General features: G+C 40.4%; 1 long non-coding RNA gene across 2 annotated transcripts; it reads left to right on the forward strand.

Annotated features, from left to right (window-relative positions):
• Positions 1 to 382: 382 nt before the first annotated feature.
• On the forward strand, positions 383 to 11,728 carry LOC110017399 (uncharacterized). Of its 2 annotated transcripts, XR_013652796.1 has the most exons (7): positions 383 to 1,019; positions 1,103 to 1,204; positions 2,682 to 4,041; positions 4,765 to 4,910; positions 10,040 to 10,143; positions 10,446 to 10,497; positions 10,602 to 11,728. It is a non-coding gene; the product is annotated as an uncharacterized LOC110017399 (long non-coding RNA). The 2 variants fall into 2 exon arrangements; XR_013652797.1 differs by lacking the exon at positions 10,446 to 10,497.
• Positions 11,729 to 16,220: the final 4,492 nt, after the last annotated feature.

The raw sequence follows: 16,220 nt of genomic DNA on the forward strand, positions 1-16,220 counted from the left end.
TTCTGCAGAACTTCGCAAAAAGACACTTTCTGTTCCTCCTGCTTGGTGTCAGGAAATAGTTTTAACATCTGTCAGGTATTTTTATATGCAGCTGTTGCAACAACTTTAGAGTCTTAGCTATGGCCTTGTTGATTTTTACACCGCACAACTTCTATACAAAGCCAGTGGGAAACCATTAACATTCAATATCCAAAGACAGTTCTTAGAAAATTTATGAAACAAACAAACTGAGGGGATGTGGAATGTGAGGAGGATGGATTTTGTCTTCAAATAATTAGATATTTTGGTGAGTGAAATTATCAATATGATTAATTATATTCGAAAATTATGAGGTTGTTTTCATTTGTATAGCGATTTATTACGTTTATTTAGAGCCCCTCAACTCCTCATTAACCCTTGTGTTATCCTATGACCCCACCCTTACATTGACGTGTTATCCCTACCGTGACAAAGGTGGATAAAGGTGAAGAGGATTTCATGTAATCCATGAAAACTAGTGAAGATCACAAATCATTGAAGAAAAAAGGTTCAGCGCACTGTCTAGTGGTTCAAGATGACCCAACTGCCAATGTTAAAGTGCCAGTGTTAAAGTGATTCAGACGTAGCACTATTAAAAGCCAAGGTGTGTAATGCACGGTCCCCCACTGACTTTGTGTATACAAGTGTCAGAAGATTCATAACCCCCTATTGTCACAGTAACGTCTGTCCAACACAAGAAGCTTTCAGCTTACATTTGTTTGCTCAGCTGTTGGACAGGACAAGTTAAATAAAACAGTAAAAGCGGAACTTCTGTTCTGTTTTAGTAACCCCACTTAGATTCACTTCATCGAGGCTTCCTGTCACAATGACTTTCCACCGCATCTATGACAACCTGTGGCAGGAAAAATTGTTCAGGGAACACATCAGTCTGCCAAGTGTTTCACATGTTCTTCGACTTTGCATCCTTAAAATGGAAGCCATTTATGGAAATCTTGATTCCAAAAATCCTGTCTGCCAGGTTTCCATATCAAATCCATCAGGTAAGAGTGAACTCACAGATAAAACAACCTGAATTCACTTTATGTTTTCTATTGTGCTTTCAGTTATAATTTTCCCCCTGTAGCTTCCATCAAGTCCAACAGGAGATGCTATCTCAGTGTTATTACTTTCATGGTGATGCTGAGTGTTCTTCTTATGGCTGGACTCGTCATTCTCGGCCTCCTCTGTGAGTATTTAACTCACAATAGACCAAATGTGACAATAAGATTCTGTCGTTTGACATTCAATTCAAAAATGTAATTACATTTTTTGCCTTTTACTAAGTTGTAGAATTAGAGGCTGCATGGTAATGTGATGGTTTACACTTTTGTTTCAAATAGTTAAGTCCCAGCTGGGAATTTTTTTTCTCTGTGTAGTTTGCATGTTCTCCCCGCACACACACGGGTTATTTTCTTCCTCCCACAGTCCAAAAACATGTTTCATAGGAGGATTGAAAAAGGAAAACATTTGTTGAAAAAAAATTTCATTGCAGATAATAAGTCTGACTATAGGATGCTTTATGAGTTGCCTATGGATTTTTTTATTTTTAAAATAGTTCTTTTTTTTACTTGGCTCACTGTTTTTGTAGAAAATTTTTGTGTTATTATAACACAACATGGAGTGGTATAGGCAACACTATAGTTCATGTTTTAAAATAAACTAGAACTATTTAAGTTAAAATTGTAAGGAAAGCAGAAACAGAAAGAGGTGGGATTCGTAAGTGTGATGAACCAGTCAAACTAGACATTTGTGCAACAAGGTCAAAGAAGCCAAATACGATTTTCAGGAGTTTCAGGTGGTCATGGATGCTTCAAAATCTGAGTTTTAATACATTTTTGTCTACATTTTTTTCTGCCGTCTATTCGAGACTATATTCAGTGTAAAAGCTAAGAAAAGAACGATGGGTCGGCAGGTCAAATGAAGATCTGTTTTATGTTTGACATTTTTTAGCTTTTATTATAGCAGGACCTTAAGCAATCTTTGCAAGAAACTACATGTAAATCTCTGTTTCTAAATGTAATAACTGTTTCCTTGTATAAGCAAACAAAATGTGGTACAAAGACTTGTGTAACAAATCAGTCTCACTAATGATTTTAAAAATATCAGCTCAGAAGAGAAAAATGAAAATAACGTGTTTTTGAAGAATGTTTTCCATGGAGATCTGTCTTTAGGCTCCCATTTCTCAGGGTGTATTAAGACTGGACACGTTTGATTTGTTTAAAATGAACTAGTCAAATGTTTACCCCAATAATCTGGAACAAATCTTTAGTCTGAATATGACTAAGTGCTACCTGGTCTCTGACCCATTTTTGATGTGGTCTTGGTTTGTTTCCAATCAGTTCGCTCTGAGTTTCCTCAGTCTGAATATGCTCCATGCTCAAAGTGGAACAACTGAACCAAAACCATAAAAGCCTGGCATTAGGGGATGTAAACAGAGTAATGGAGCAACAATGAGATCCCGACCAAATTAATCGGACTCAATCTAGAGTCTACTCTAGACCAACAGACTTTTCAAGTCTGCCTTATATCAGCTTGTTGGGTAATAATGTCAATCTTGTCTGTGCACCTTTACACTGACAGTCTGTTAGCTAACTGCACTTGTTTCACTATCCATTATGTCATTAAGTCACTGATAAAGATTTTTTGGCCTGAATTCATTTCAGATGGTGACACAGTAAGACATTTGTCAGAAATCTCTGACAGCAAAGAAAATTTGACTGAGCATCTGAATGCTGTCTTTGAGAGGATGAATACCAGCCTCATTGAAACAACCAAGAAGCTGATGGACTTTAAACAAAGTAAGTATGAAAATCCTGAAGTAAAAATCTACTTTGTGAAGATTCATTGTTCTCCTGAGAATATTCAATGCCCATGTGGGCAATGAAGGCATCTGGAGGGACGTGGTTTCTGTCCTGGTCGTGATAATGTAGACCAACTGGGCACCCTCTTTAGGGTGCTAGAGGGTTCGTGGGAGTTTGCTCCTCCAGTCTCTGTCTTTTATGAATTTGGAGAAGGCGTTTGACCCCATGGTATCTTGTGGAGGGTGCTCTGGGAGTGTGGGGTCAGGGGAGCCTTACTGAGGGCTGTCCGGTCTCTGTATAACCGGAGCAGGAGCTTGGTCCTCGTAGCCAGCAGGCAGTCTGACCCGATCACTGGTTCTGTTTATACTCTTTATGGACATCATTTTTAGGCGCAGCCAGGGGCCTTAGGAAGTCTGGTTTTGGGACCACAGGATTTCCTTTCTGCTCTTTGCAGATGATGTTGTCCTGTTAGCTTCATCGAGCCAGGATGTCCAGCATGTATTGGGGTTTGCTGCAGAGTGAGAAGGGGGTGGGATGAGGGACAGCACAGCTAAGTCTGAGGCCATGTCCAGAGACAGGTAGTTAGACCTTTCTGGGTGGGTGTAGGGCTCCTGCCACAATAGGAGGAGTTTAAGTATCTCAGGGTCTTGTTCACGAGTGAGGAAAGATCAGAGCGTGAGATCGACGGGTAGATGGGAGCAGCATCTGCTGTTATGCGTTTGTTATTATGGTCTTTGGGGGGAAGAGAGAGCTGAGCCAGAACGGAAAACTCTCAATTTACCAGTCGATCTTCGTTCTTTTTAATACTCACCTATGGTCATGAGCTCTGGGTCATGACTGAAAGGACCAGGTCCCTAATACAAGTCTCTGAAATGAGCTTCCTCCGTTTGGTGGCTGGGTGCTCCCTTAGAGACAGGGTCACCTCGGTCACCCGCAGAGAGCTCAGAGTAGAACCGTTGCTCCTTCACATCCTGAGGATCCAGTTCAGGTGGCTCGGGCATGTGGTCTGGATGTTCCAGGCATTTTCCAGTGGATGAAGGCCAGAGGAAGACTCAGGACACGCTGGAGAGACTATATCTGTTGGCTGGCCTGGAAACACCTGGGGTCACCCCAGAAGAGCTGGAGGAAGAGACTGGGAAGAAGGAAGTCCGGGCATCTCTGCTTCGACTGCTGCCCCCACCACCCATTCGATGAGCAGAAGAATATGAATGGATGGATAAAAGTAACATCTTCTATTATTTCATGGAACTCAAGCTATGAATAAAAAAATAACAATTAGGAAAATTAATAATGGTAAAAGTTTACTTAGTGTGATAAAGTTGTTGGAGTCAATTGTAAGAAAACAAATTGATTGATAATAACAGCTTTTTTCAAATTATTATTCTGTTAAAACTTTAACTTGACACTGTGGTGCATAGGTAGAGCAGTCAATCTCTGTTCTGAGGATTGCAGGTTTAGTTCCCACCTTGCCTGCTCATGTGTCGAAGAAGACACCAAACCCCACATTGTTCTCAGTGGTTGAGGTTGGCACCAGTGTTCAGCAGTGGAGCCACCATTAGTGTGTGAATGTGTGTTTGTGTGGGTGAATGGGACTAAGACTGTAAAGAAAAAAGATCTTGCCATATTTGCTGCATTAGTTGCCATTAACACCTATAGGCTGTTAAGCTTGATGTGCAACTTTGGTAAAGTTAACAAAAACTTCCTCATTAATTGGTATTAGAGCACATAACAGGCCAGGTTCTAATGTTGTAACTGATTTAAAAATACTCGATAGGTAATAAAACCATTTCTTGACACAAAGTAAGAGGGACAGAAAGTGACTTTCTGTAAAATTTTGCTGAGCTTTTGCACAAATTCAGAATCTGTGGATGAAAAAGAAATCAAATCTGCTTGTTTTGAGTAATGTGCTAATTGTGAGTTGCTTTACATTTCAAATGTACTCCAGGGAAATCAGGATGTCCTGCAGGATGGATCAGATTTGGTTCCTCTTGTTACTTCTTCTCTGTGGAGTCTAAGTCCTGGGATGAAGCAAGAGAGTCCTGCAGAGCCAGAGGAGCTGATCTGGTGGTGATAAACACCCAAGGTGAAAAGGTACTTGTTTCTTTAGTTTGTGTCTGTTTTGGGTTACTTTTTTTAAAGATAATACTAAAAAAACATCTTTACAACAGAGATTACACAAAAACAATAATATAATTATTTAGTGAGGATAACCCAAATCAGTCCAAACAAAGGAGGAAGTGATAACTGCAGTCAGCCCCACATTGAGGAAATCTAAAACACAGGATAGAGTTAGTAAGGGAAAACAGAAATTGCAGGGATAAAAATGACAGAGCCATCCTTACAGCATATATCAATTCAATTCAATTCAATTTTATTTGTATAGCCCAAAATCACAACAACAGTCGTCTCGATGGGCTTCGAAGTAAAACATGAAATCAAAAGGATCACGAATACAAAGAGTTCAATAGAAAAATACTAAAATGAACTAACAAACTGACTAAGCTATACTGGCATCCCTGCCCTTAGACCCCCCTTCGCGGTAAGGAAAAACTCCCAAAAAAACCGGATTCCGGAAAAAACGAAGAAACCTCAGGGGTGCCCACATGAAGGAGGGATCCTCCCCCAGGACGGACAGGCGATTTACCAGAAATCTTAGAGAAGAATTAACTTATCTAAATCTACAACTACATATATAAAAGTCCAGCAGACGAGCTTCATCCAGCCGTGGTTGTGGGGACAGTCAAAGGCGCGAGTCGAGCCGGAGACAGGAACCACAGGAGCAGACAGGAGCAGGAGCAGGAGCAGAGGCGAGGTACTCGGTCAGGTACAGAGCAGAGACGAGCCAGAGATGAGCCAGAGGCAGGATCCACAGCCAGGTGATGTCTCTGATGCAGGCGTTCAGTTTCTCTATCTGGTCATTCTGGTCAGGCTTCATGGATAAATACAACTGCGTATCGTCGGCATAACAATGAAAATTAATGCTGTGTTTCCTGATTATGTTTCCTAGGGGTAGCATATAAAGCGTAAACAGGATGGGTCCCAAGACTGAGCCCTGTGGGACTCCATAGTTGACTCGAGTGCACTGAGAGGAGTGGCCATTTACATTAACGAACTGATACCTATCGGACAGATAGGATTTAAACCACTGGAGAGCAGATCCTCTGATCCCTATGTCCTGCTCTAATCTATGGAGTAAAATACCGTGGTCGATAGTGTCAAAGGCTGCACTGAGGTCCAACAGGACCAGAATAGAAAGTAGACCCTTTTCTGAGGCCAATAACAAGTCATTAGAGACTCTAACTAGTGCAGTTTCCGTACTGTGGTGAGGTCTAAACCCCGACTGAAAGTCTTCAAAGTGGCTGTTGTCCTGTAGGTGGCAGTAAAGCTGCTTAACTACAACTCTTTCCAGGATTTTAGAAATAAAGGGCAGGTTTGATATCGGTCTATAGTTGGCCAAGATGCTAGGATCCAAACTGGGCTTTTTCAGAAGAAGTTTAACAACTGCATATTTAAAAGACTGTGGCACGTAACCCGTTTCCAGAGAGGCATTTATCATTGTTAATATGGGATCATTAATTAGGGGAAAAGTTTCTTTAAAAAGTCTAGTGGGAATTGGGTCTAACAGACAAGTTGAGGATTTGGAGGACGTAATAATTGATGTTATTTCCGCTTGATCCACAGCAGTGAAGCCGTCTAATGTTACAGAGGTTTCTATGGAGGCCTCCATTTCTACCGCTTCAGCCTGTTCTGGGCTGATAGTAGGAATAACTTGATTTAACTTATGTCTAATATTTGAGATTTTACTGTCGAAAAATGTAAGAAAATCATCAGAGCTGAGAGAAACAGGAACATGTGGTTCTACTGAGCTCTGACTGCGAGTTAATTTAGCAATAGTGCTAAAAAGAAATCTTGGATTGTTTCCATTCTCTGATATTAAGGTTGAATAGTACTGGCTTCTAGCTCTACGCAGAGCTTTTTTATAATTTAATAGGCTATGTTTCCAGATATCCAGAGACAGCTCTGAACCGGAGCGGCGCCATTCCCTTTCCAACTTACGGGTTTCTTGTTTAAGAGAACGAGTTTCAGCGTTAAACCACGGTGCTACTCGGTTTTGTCTGACGAACTTAGGTTTCAAGGGGGCAACAACATCGAGTGTACTCCTGAGGGCTTGTAAGGCATCATTAACAAAGTGGTCATTTATATTAGGACTGAAACTATGGGAGCTGGTCTCAGAGTATTTTCTCAGAATATCACTAAGTACTGGCTGAACTGTGTGTCTAAACTCAGACACAGAACGGTCAGTTAAGGTTCTTCTAAGCTGTTTCTTATTCACTGGGGCAGAAGGATGTTCCAGTGTAAGCTGGAAGGTAATCATAAAGTGATCAGAAATGATGGGGTTAAGAGGAAGGACACTCAGCTGGCTGATCTCTATACCATGGGTTAGAACAAGGTCCAGGGTGTGCTTATGACAGTGAGTGGGTTCATTCACACTTTGGGTGAAACCAACATCATCTAATAAAGCTGCAAAAGCCTTTCCTAGGCAGTCACTGGGGTCATCAACGTGAATATTAAAATCCCCTAATATTATAATTTGATCAGAATCTAAGACAATAGTCGATAGGAAGTCAAATGTAGGACTAAGAGGTTCTTCCTCAGGGGGAAGAGGAAAAGGCAAAACTCCAAAAAGAACTAGTTCCACACGACATAATACACTTCAATCTGTCCAGATGAGAGCAGTCAGGTAAATCCAAATCTTGAGAAGAACTTCTACAAACAAGACAACAAAAATCTCCTGACACAAAAAAAGGAAAAGAAGACAAAAGACTCACAGTAATCCAACACAGCAGTACTCTTCAGAAATTCACTCTGACAGTCACAGCAACATGAAATCAGACCAAAGAGCTGGCACCAGAGTGAATAGAAGTATCCGTATATATGTTGTTGTTTACAGGTGACAAACCTGCGTTTAAATGGACAAAAATAATCGGAATAAACGCGTAATCAGAAAAAACACGCGCCATGTAAACACACCGTTCAGAATACTCTGCCCTTATCAGACTCGTTCGGATCAAAATTTCTTTCCAATTGAGATAGGTGTGTTATGCCGATTGTTGATACGATCATGGTGCATATAAACAGTTTATTATTCTGATTGTAGGTCATTACTGCGCTGGCTTTGCGTCATGTGGTGGAACACTGGAACCAGTCAGCTGTTCTGTGCGACTGAACCACGTCTCTGTGCAAAGCACAGTGTTTGCAGGCGAGAGTGCTTTGTTATGGTGTGCTCTCCCGTTTCAGACAGCAGTCCATACGGCTGCTCTGCATTAGCGAGCGAGCTGCCGGACTCAGGAGATCCGTGTCTCCCGGGAAGACCATGTCTCCAAACAGATGAGCTCTGGGACAGTTTTGAGCTAACAGAGGCAGCTTTTGAATGAAAAAAAAAAGGCTGTGTAGAGTCAGACACAGGGTCAGGAGACAACAGATCAGGTCCAAATATGACGCTCGGTAAGGAAGGCAAACAATACATCACACTGAACTTCACTCAGTGCAAAGCTTAGGTATCCCTTGTGCTATTTTAGATGAGCCCACCCTTACTTTGACGTGTTCTCCCTACCATGACAAAGGTGGAAAGATTTCATGTAATCCATGGACACCAGTGAAGATCACAAATCATTGAAGAAAAATGGTTCAGAGCACTGTCTAGTGTAGGGGTGCTCATTACATCGATCGGTCGATCTTCAAGGACATGAGGGTAGATTGCGGGACAGAGAAGATTAAAAAAAAAAAAGTACTTCTAAAAAATCCACCAGCACATCAAAATCCTCACCGAGAAGTACGGGACTTGATTGACATGCATAACGGCCAATCGGACATCCTCTGAAGCATACGTCGCTGCATACGCGTGTTTAAATTCACTGAGCACAAACTCTCTGTCATCAGAAAGTTGCTCTCTGCCCCGCGTCACGTCAAGTTCCCGGCAGAAGACCGCTCCGCGCAAGCGAAGTGTTTATTGAAGCCGCCCCGCGTGTCTCCTCTTGATATCAGCTCTGCAGTTCTCGCCCGATAAATACGAGCTCATAAGGAAGCTGTTTTGTCCAAGGCACGCGCTTCGTACGGAGCCAGCAGCGCCTTTGAAACGCCATGATGCTCCCTCTATGGCACGGTTTACAGCAGAGCATGACATCCGATGGTTGCTGCTTTCTGTCTTTGTAATAAAAAGCTTCATCTGTTAATACAAAAGTATCTTTGTGTAATCTTACTGTGTAGTTTTTAATCATCAGTACATAAACAATAATGTTACTAATAAACATAACTAACAAACATTTTTTCATTCATTCATTCATCTTCTTTACCGTTTTTCGGGGTCACGGGGTTGCCGGAGCCTATCCCGGCCACTTGGGTGTAGGCAGGGGATGCCCTGGACTGGTCGCCAGACTGTCGCAGGGTATATACATACACACACATACATATATATATATATATATATATATATATATATATATATATATATATATACATACATACATACATACATACATACATACATACATACATACATACATACATACATACATACATACATACAAAGATCTTCAATACATTGTCGATTCAAAAGAAGTAGCTCACACGCCAAAAAAGTGTGAGCATCCCTGTCTAGTGGGTCTAGATGACCCAACTCCCAATGGTAAAGTGCCTAGGATAGCACAAAGGTTACACTGTGGATGATTGAACAGATGAAAGTCAGGTGTGGGGCATCCAGGAAATGTGTAGAACTCTGGGGACAGCTCCCGCTGGTGACCAGAGGGGGAGGCAGAGCTCTTACTTCTGACTGTTCCACTGAAAGTTCTTTTCCTTTTTACTTTAATGAGGATAAGTTAGCATTGTACTGTAAATTGAAAATGGATCCAGAAAGAATCAAACACGTTTGTTAAAAACTCATTGTTACTTTGACAAATTGATCATTCTAGAAGGTTGATCCACAGGAATCCTTATATAAAATGTTGATGGACAGAAGCTTGTTTGTAAAGGATAGGATTAATTAGTTTGTTGATATCATCTGTATTGTTCTTATGCTTGTTTCGTAACTTAAGATAATAATAGTTTATTTAATTTTCTTTTATTTTTTGTTAAATTTTTTGATGATATCCTATTTAAATCTAAATGTGTTTAAATTATTAGCTTCTGTTAATGATTTAAACATATTTTTACATTTTTTGCAGACTTTTCTTGTTGCATTCAGAGATGAACCAGTTTGGATTGGACTGACTGACAAAGCCGAGGAGGGAACCTGGAAATGGGTAGATGGAAGTCCTCTGACTCTGCAGTGAGTGTTCAGTCTGGATCAGTGCTACTAAAACACAGAGTGGGCTGGGGGTTGGTTTAGCTGCTGCCATTTGATTATAATTGTTTTTTATATAGTGGGGTAAAACCCACAAAATTAACAAACACAGACACACACGTACACCCTTTTTAAACCGTCGTGTTATCCTAGGCACTGTAACGTTGGGAGTTGGGTCATCTAGACCCACTAGACAGTGCTCTGAACCTTTTTTCTTCAATGATTTGTGATCTCGACTGGTGTCCATCCATGGATTACATGAAATCTTTCCACCTTTGTCATGGTAGGGAGAACACATCAATGTAAGGGTGGGGTCATAGGATAGCACAAGGGTTATTTGTAAGTATATGGTAAATTTTGTTTTTATACTTGAGAGATCAATAAAATTGGATGCATGTCTGTATGGTGTCTGAAGAAGATCCTTTTATTTTCTGAACTGACAGATTCTGGGGAAAGAATCAGCCTGATAGTGATGGTGGAGACAAACTTCACGGAGAGGAAGACTGTGCTGAAATTAGAGAATCTCCTGGATTTTGGAATGATCTTGCATGTGGAACTTCTCTGCGATGGATCTGTGAAAAAGAAGCAACTTTATTTGTTTGAAAACTTTAAAATAAGATTCATATATTTCACTTTTTTTTTGTTTTTCAGAATACATACAAAACAATGCAGAAAATGAGCTTCTTTTTCTAAGGTAAAAAATACCTGCAGCTTAATTTGAAAGTGAAATAAACATTTTGAATATTATTCCTTATTCAAAGAATGCAATCATTTCTTTTATCAATATCTACTTTGTGGTTAAAGATTTTTTTAAATTTGACATTTCATTGCCAATCGAAAACATTCTTTTCTCTTTTTTTTACTCCAGTTTAATGAGATTTCTACATCAAATGGCTTCTTACGCAGTTTTGGTTTCTGCTTAAGTCACCTTTCATGCAACACCTCCTTTCATTTTTACATCATAGCTCATACTTTGTCTGAGTTTTCTGTGGCGTCCCACAATCTTCTGTCTATGCAAAGCATGTTAGAATTTTAATTTGTTATAGGGAATAACAACATAAAAACTGTTTACTGTTCTGTTAATTGAGTGTAGTTTTCTGTTTTATTATACATTTCAGGGCCGGACTATTAAAAACAAACAACACAAAACACAATACTAAGGTAATAAAAACCTTGACAATATTGGACTTGAGTTTTCCCAAACTGGGTAAATTATTTTTTTGAGTGTCAATCACAACATAGATGCAACACGAAAATACTTGCAGCTAAACTCTTGAATGTTTGAAAAGCCTTATCTAAAATATTTTCACAGTAAAATCAGATTCTATATAATCACAAACTATTCTTCTAAATGGATGAACCAAATAAAAATGTTGATCTTTAAAGAAATAGCACTCCAACACTGTTAGCAATGAATCTGTTTTAGCCATGTGTGATGACCAAACAATAATAGCACATTGCAGTCGGTATGTATTAACTACACACCACAATACCGGTAGGTTAGATTATTCAATTGATTATTTGATTTCAATAATTTACTTATTTTTACAAAAACTGGGGTCCTAGCTCATAAAACCCACAAAAAACAGGATTTCAGGGAATTAGAGTACCTCTGAGAAATCACTGTTTACTTCTTAGTTTTTGCAAAAAGACAAAGACTGAGATTATGATCACATCAATTAAATTAAAGTATTTCCAAAACAATATGTCTACTTGGTTGGGAATCTCTTTGCCTGAATGACTGCCTCAATGCGCCGTGGCACAGATGACATCAGCTTGTATCATCGCGTGGCAATTATGGAAGCCCACATTTTGTTGATGTCCCCGTCTTGTGCCCCTCATTTTCTTCTTAATAATACATTTAGGTTTTAGGTCCCCTGAGTTGGTGGGCCAGTCAAGCACTGTGATGGTATGGGCATCAAACCAGGAAATCAGAGTTGACCAATACCAGCGCTGGACATTGCAGCCCAAATCCTGACTGTGGAAATTTCCTACTGGACCTCCAGCAGTTTGGGTTCATCTGGTCAACAGTCCAGTTCTTCTTCTCCTTGGCCCCATTGAGATGATTCCTCTGTTCATCCAGGCTCAGAAGTGGTTTGACCGGAGAAACACGGCAGTTGTAGCCCATCTCCCGAACGTGTCGGAGTGTAGTGGTTCTTGAAGTTGTTCCCCCATCTCATTCCACTCTTTCTGGATTTCTGCAGCTTTTTGAATGTTTTGATAATCCACTGAAGTCCACAGCCGTCTCTTCTGCTGCTGCATCTTCTCCTGCCACATTTTACTCTTCCATTGAACTTTCTGTTGATCTACATGGACACAGTGCTCTGTGAACAGCCAGCCTCCTTAGCTAGGAACTTTTCTGGCTGATTACACAGTGGCAATGCCAGGCCTGAGAGAGTGGAGATGCTGTCTAATTTGCAGGTATCTAAAAAAATAAGATTTTACTAGACCGAATGCTCTATTTAGCAGTTCAAATGTAAAATGTTTTGATGCCCTTCCTTGTGGCGAAGGGAGGGTAAGAAAAAATAGCCGCGTTTACATGGGCAAAAGTAATCAGAACGCATGATCGGAAAGAAAATGCTTCATGTAAACGCGGCGTTCAGAATACTCTGCCCCGATCAGACTCATTCGGATCAGAATTTCTTTCCGATCGAGATAGGTGGGTTATACCGATCGTTTATCCGATCGTGGAGCATGTAAACGCTCATTCCGATCGTGTGTCACTATTGCTCTGGGTTACGTCATGCATAGATGCTGTGTGGCTCTGCGGACGCCCCGTGAAAAGCGCCGCTCCGCTCTCGCCACTCTGACTCTCCCCTCTCTTTCACCCCTCACGAAGGGGATGCAGGGAAGGAGCGCTTCGTGCCCCCCGACGCTCACTCGGTCCACTGGCACCCGAGTGAACAGAGGAGCTGGATTAATAATTTTGTGTCCGAGGGGGGAGGATGCTTTGCTACGTGTGCGTTTTGTTATGTGTGGGAGAATCCAGACCAGTGTTGCCAGATTGGGCGGGTTTCCGCCCAATTGGGCTTCTTTTGGTTATGTTGGGCGGGTAAAATTGGCATTGGGCGGGTCTATAAAATTTGGGCTGCTTTTCAAAATATTTAGCGGTTTTATTGTCATTATTATTATTTTTCTTATTATTTAAAATATTAAGTAAAAGTATACTAATTAATATATAGCCTAAAAAAAGCATTGTGAATGTATGAAACATTACAGTAATCCCCCTGTTTAGTTCCCCCCCCCCCCGTGAATAACAAAAATCAGCGAATAATTGACGCTGTTTTAAAACTCCCAGAGCCTCTGCAGAGTCAGAACCCTATTCTGCCGTTTGGGTTCATTTCCAAAAGATGGAGATGATGCAGGGCTTTTATTGGCTTTTATTAACCTTGTCAGAATGGTTACAGCTCGAACAAAAATAGCGCAGCCTGCTTATACACTCAGCCGGAGGAGAACGTTCAGCCAACGCGCACCCAGGTAGGCCCCGCCCCCTCTAATCCACCAGTCACCAGCCCACCGCTGATTGACATACGCTGTGGTCCAGCAACTGGCAGTGGCAGAAAGAGGGGGGCGCCATCAAAAGCCATCTAGAGTACACGATACGAGAAACCTATAACTGGATTTTCTGTACTTATTTTATAAAAAAATTTATTATAACAGACTTATTATATAATAATTTATTATTATTGCGTCATTTTTTATTAGGCTACGGCTATACTTTTACGTTCAACATTAGGTTTTTGCTAGGTTGAGATTTGGGCTTGTTTTTATTGAGGTGGGCGGGTTTTACGATGAGTTTGGGCTGGAAACTGTCACTCAGATCTGGCAACACTGATCCAGACTGCGAGCCGCCCCGCCGCTCTGGGTTAGCGGCTGCAGGACTCGGGAGGAACCGTGTTCGAACAGAGCTCAGGCCGCTAGCTCACAGAGTCGCTTTGGGGCGGCCCGTGTGAACTTTTCAGAGCAGAAATAAATGTCGCGTGGTGTCACGTGGATTTGTGTTTCCAGTTGTGTCCCGACAAAATAAAGGCTGATGTTATTTCCATACATTTATGTGCAGCTAAGATGCAGTTTGCTGCGTTTCTCGCACGGTCCTGGATTTTGTGTCCATCAAGGCTAATGTTGTTAGCCCGTGTTAGCCTGTCCTAAGCCTTCTTCCAGCTCTGTTTCATTCATAAAACAGCACTGATCACACGGATTAAATATAACGATGAGCAAACAGGCGCTTCATAATATTCATGACATTAATAAAAGCCCGTTTGGAAGATCGTCTCGTATTACGGAACTGCAGCACATGCTGTCTGTCTGTGGCAGTGGTTTGTTTACAACGGGACCTAGTTCCGCATCCGGGTGATTTTACACTACTGCGCATGTCCAGATGATTCATTCCGAACGAAAGTGTGAGCCATGGGAACATTTGTTCTAATCGGAAAAAGGTTTTCTGATCCCATGTGCACGGGTGAATTTTAACCCAACCATTGATCCGATCAAGATATTCTGCCCATGTAACCGCGGCTAATGATTCGAAGCAATAGGGCTCAAGAGTGAGAAATCGCACAGATCATAATGCTTCCTAAACTGAACCCATATACTCAGAGAGTGTTTAATTAATGGGTTGCAGATGTCTGTAATGGAGGGGAGAGGGAGAGAGGAACCCAGCCATGCAGGAAGAGGTGTTTCTGCTCAAGTGTAGTTCCATCGCCACCCAGTCGGGGGAAGCATTGCACTTTTATGGAATGAGATGTCTGAGGTCTTTCAAGGGATCTGCTGTGGGCCCTCCTCCAGCTTGGGGCCGTGCTCCAATTACCACGGCCACCACTGTCCTTGACCTTCAGCTTTCATGCTTTCTCCAGTTCTTCTCTACCAGATATGGAAGTATTCTTCAACCTAAACTTTTAAAAGGCTTATTTGATTTGATTATTTCAAGCAATAAAAAATAACTAACTAATGCAACAGAACATTTTTTACAGATACAGATATCAAGTAATCCATTTTTTTGAATATATAGTACACACATCACATTAGATTAATTAAATGCAATGATAAGTGAATGGTACTGCATTTAACAGACATGGAATATTCAGTGACATTCAGCAGAATATTTTATCACCTTATTCCAGTGATCATCGCCACACATTGCTGATCAAATAAAGGAAATTGATAGCTTTTTGATTGTCATCAGAAAACACTTTCACATCATTTCAGAAATTATTGGTATGTTTCACATGTCATGTAACTGTCAGGTGGGGAGGTTGCCGTAGGACCCAAAATGCAGAGACAGGAGGCAGGTGGTTCAAAGTATAGAAGGTTTTAATCCTATAAACAAAAAGTGCTGAGGATCAAGGAAAAACAAACAAACACAACTCTTGTGAAAACTAGATAGACATGGGAGAAGACAACCAGGCAGATGATGGTATGGACCAATGAGTTATATCACTAGAAGAGACACGCCCGCTTTAGAAGCCTGGCCGACGGTGGCGGAGCGCGACGCCATCTTGGTGAAGTCGATGACGCCCACATGACAATGATTTCTATTGCTTTTAGTGGTGTCTAAGTTGCTTTTATATACTATATATATTTTTCCTTTTATATATATCTATACATATATGTAAATATATTATATTTATACATATAATATATATAGATACATCATTTGTTGTTGTTAAAGCAGAGAAACAGTCAGCCTTAAAAGCTCAAACTTTAATGAAAATGCATTGTTGCAGGACTTCTTACAAATAAAAAAATTATTACAAAGAATTTTTAAAAATAATTTCTAAACATTTAGAAGTTTTAGACTTTTTTGACATGTAATTTAAATAATTTAGAAAAACCCAACAATAAGTCAATAATAATAATAATAATAATAATAAATCAACAGTAAGTCAATACATACAATAAATAACAATAAATAATTAATAAGTAAAAAAAAACAATAAAAAATAAGTCTGTTAATAATAATAATAATAATAAAATAAATATTCAAAAGAAGTCCAAAAGTGAACAATAGATTTACCATAAAAAAACAACAACAAAGAAAAACAATAGATTTATACTGATTCATG

Source organism: Oryzias latipes, chromosome 21 (genome assembly GCF_053564925.1).
Source record: "Oryzias latipes strain Hd-rR chromosome 21, Olatipes_Hd-rR_3.1".
Lineage (NCBI taxonomy): Eukaryota > Metazoa > Chordata > Actinopteri > Beloniformes > Adrianichthyidae > Oryzias > Oryzias latipes.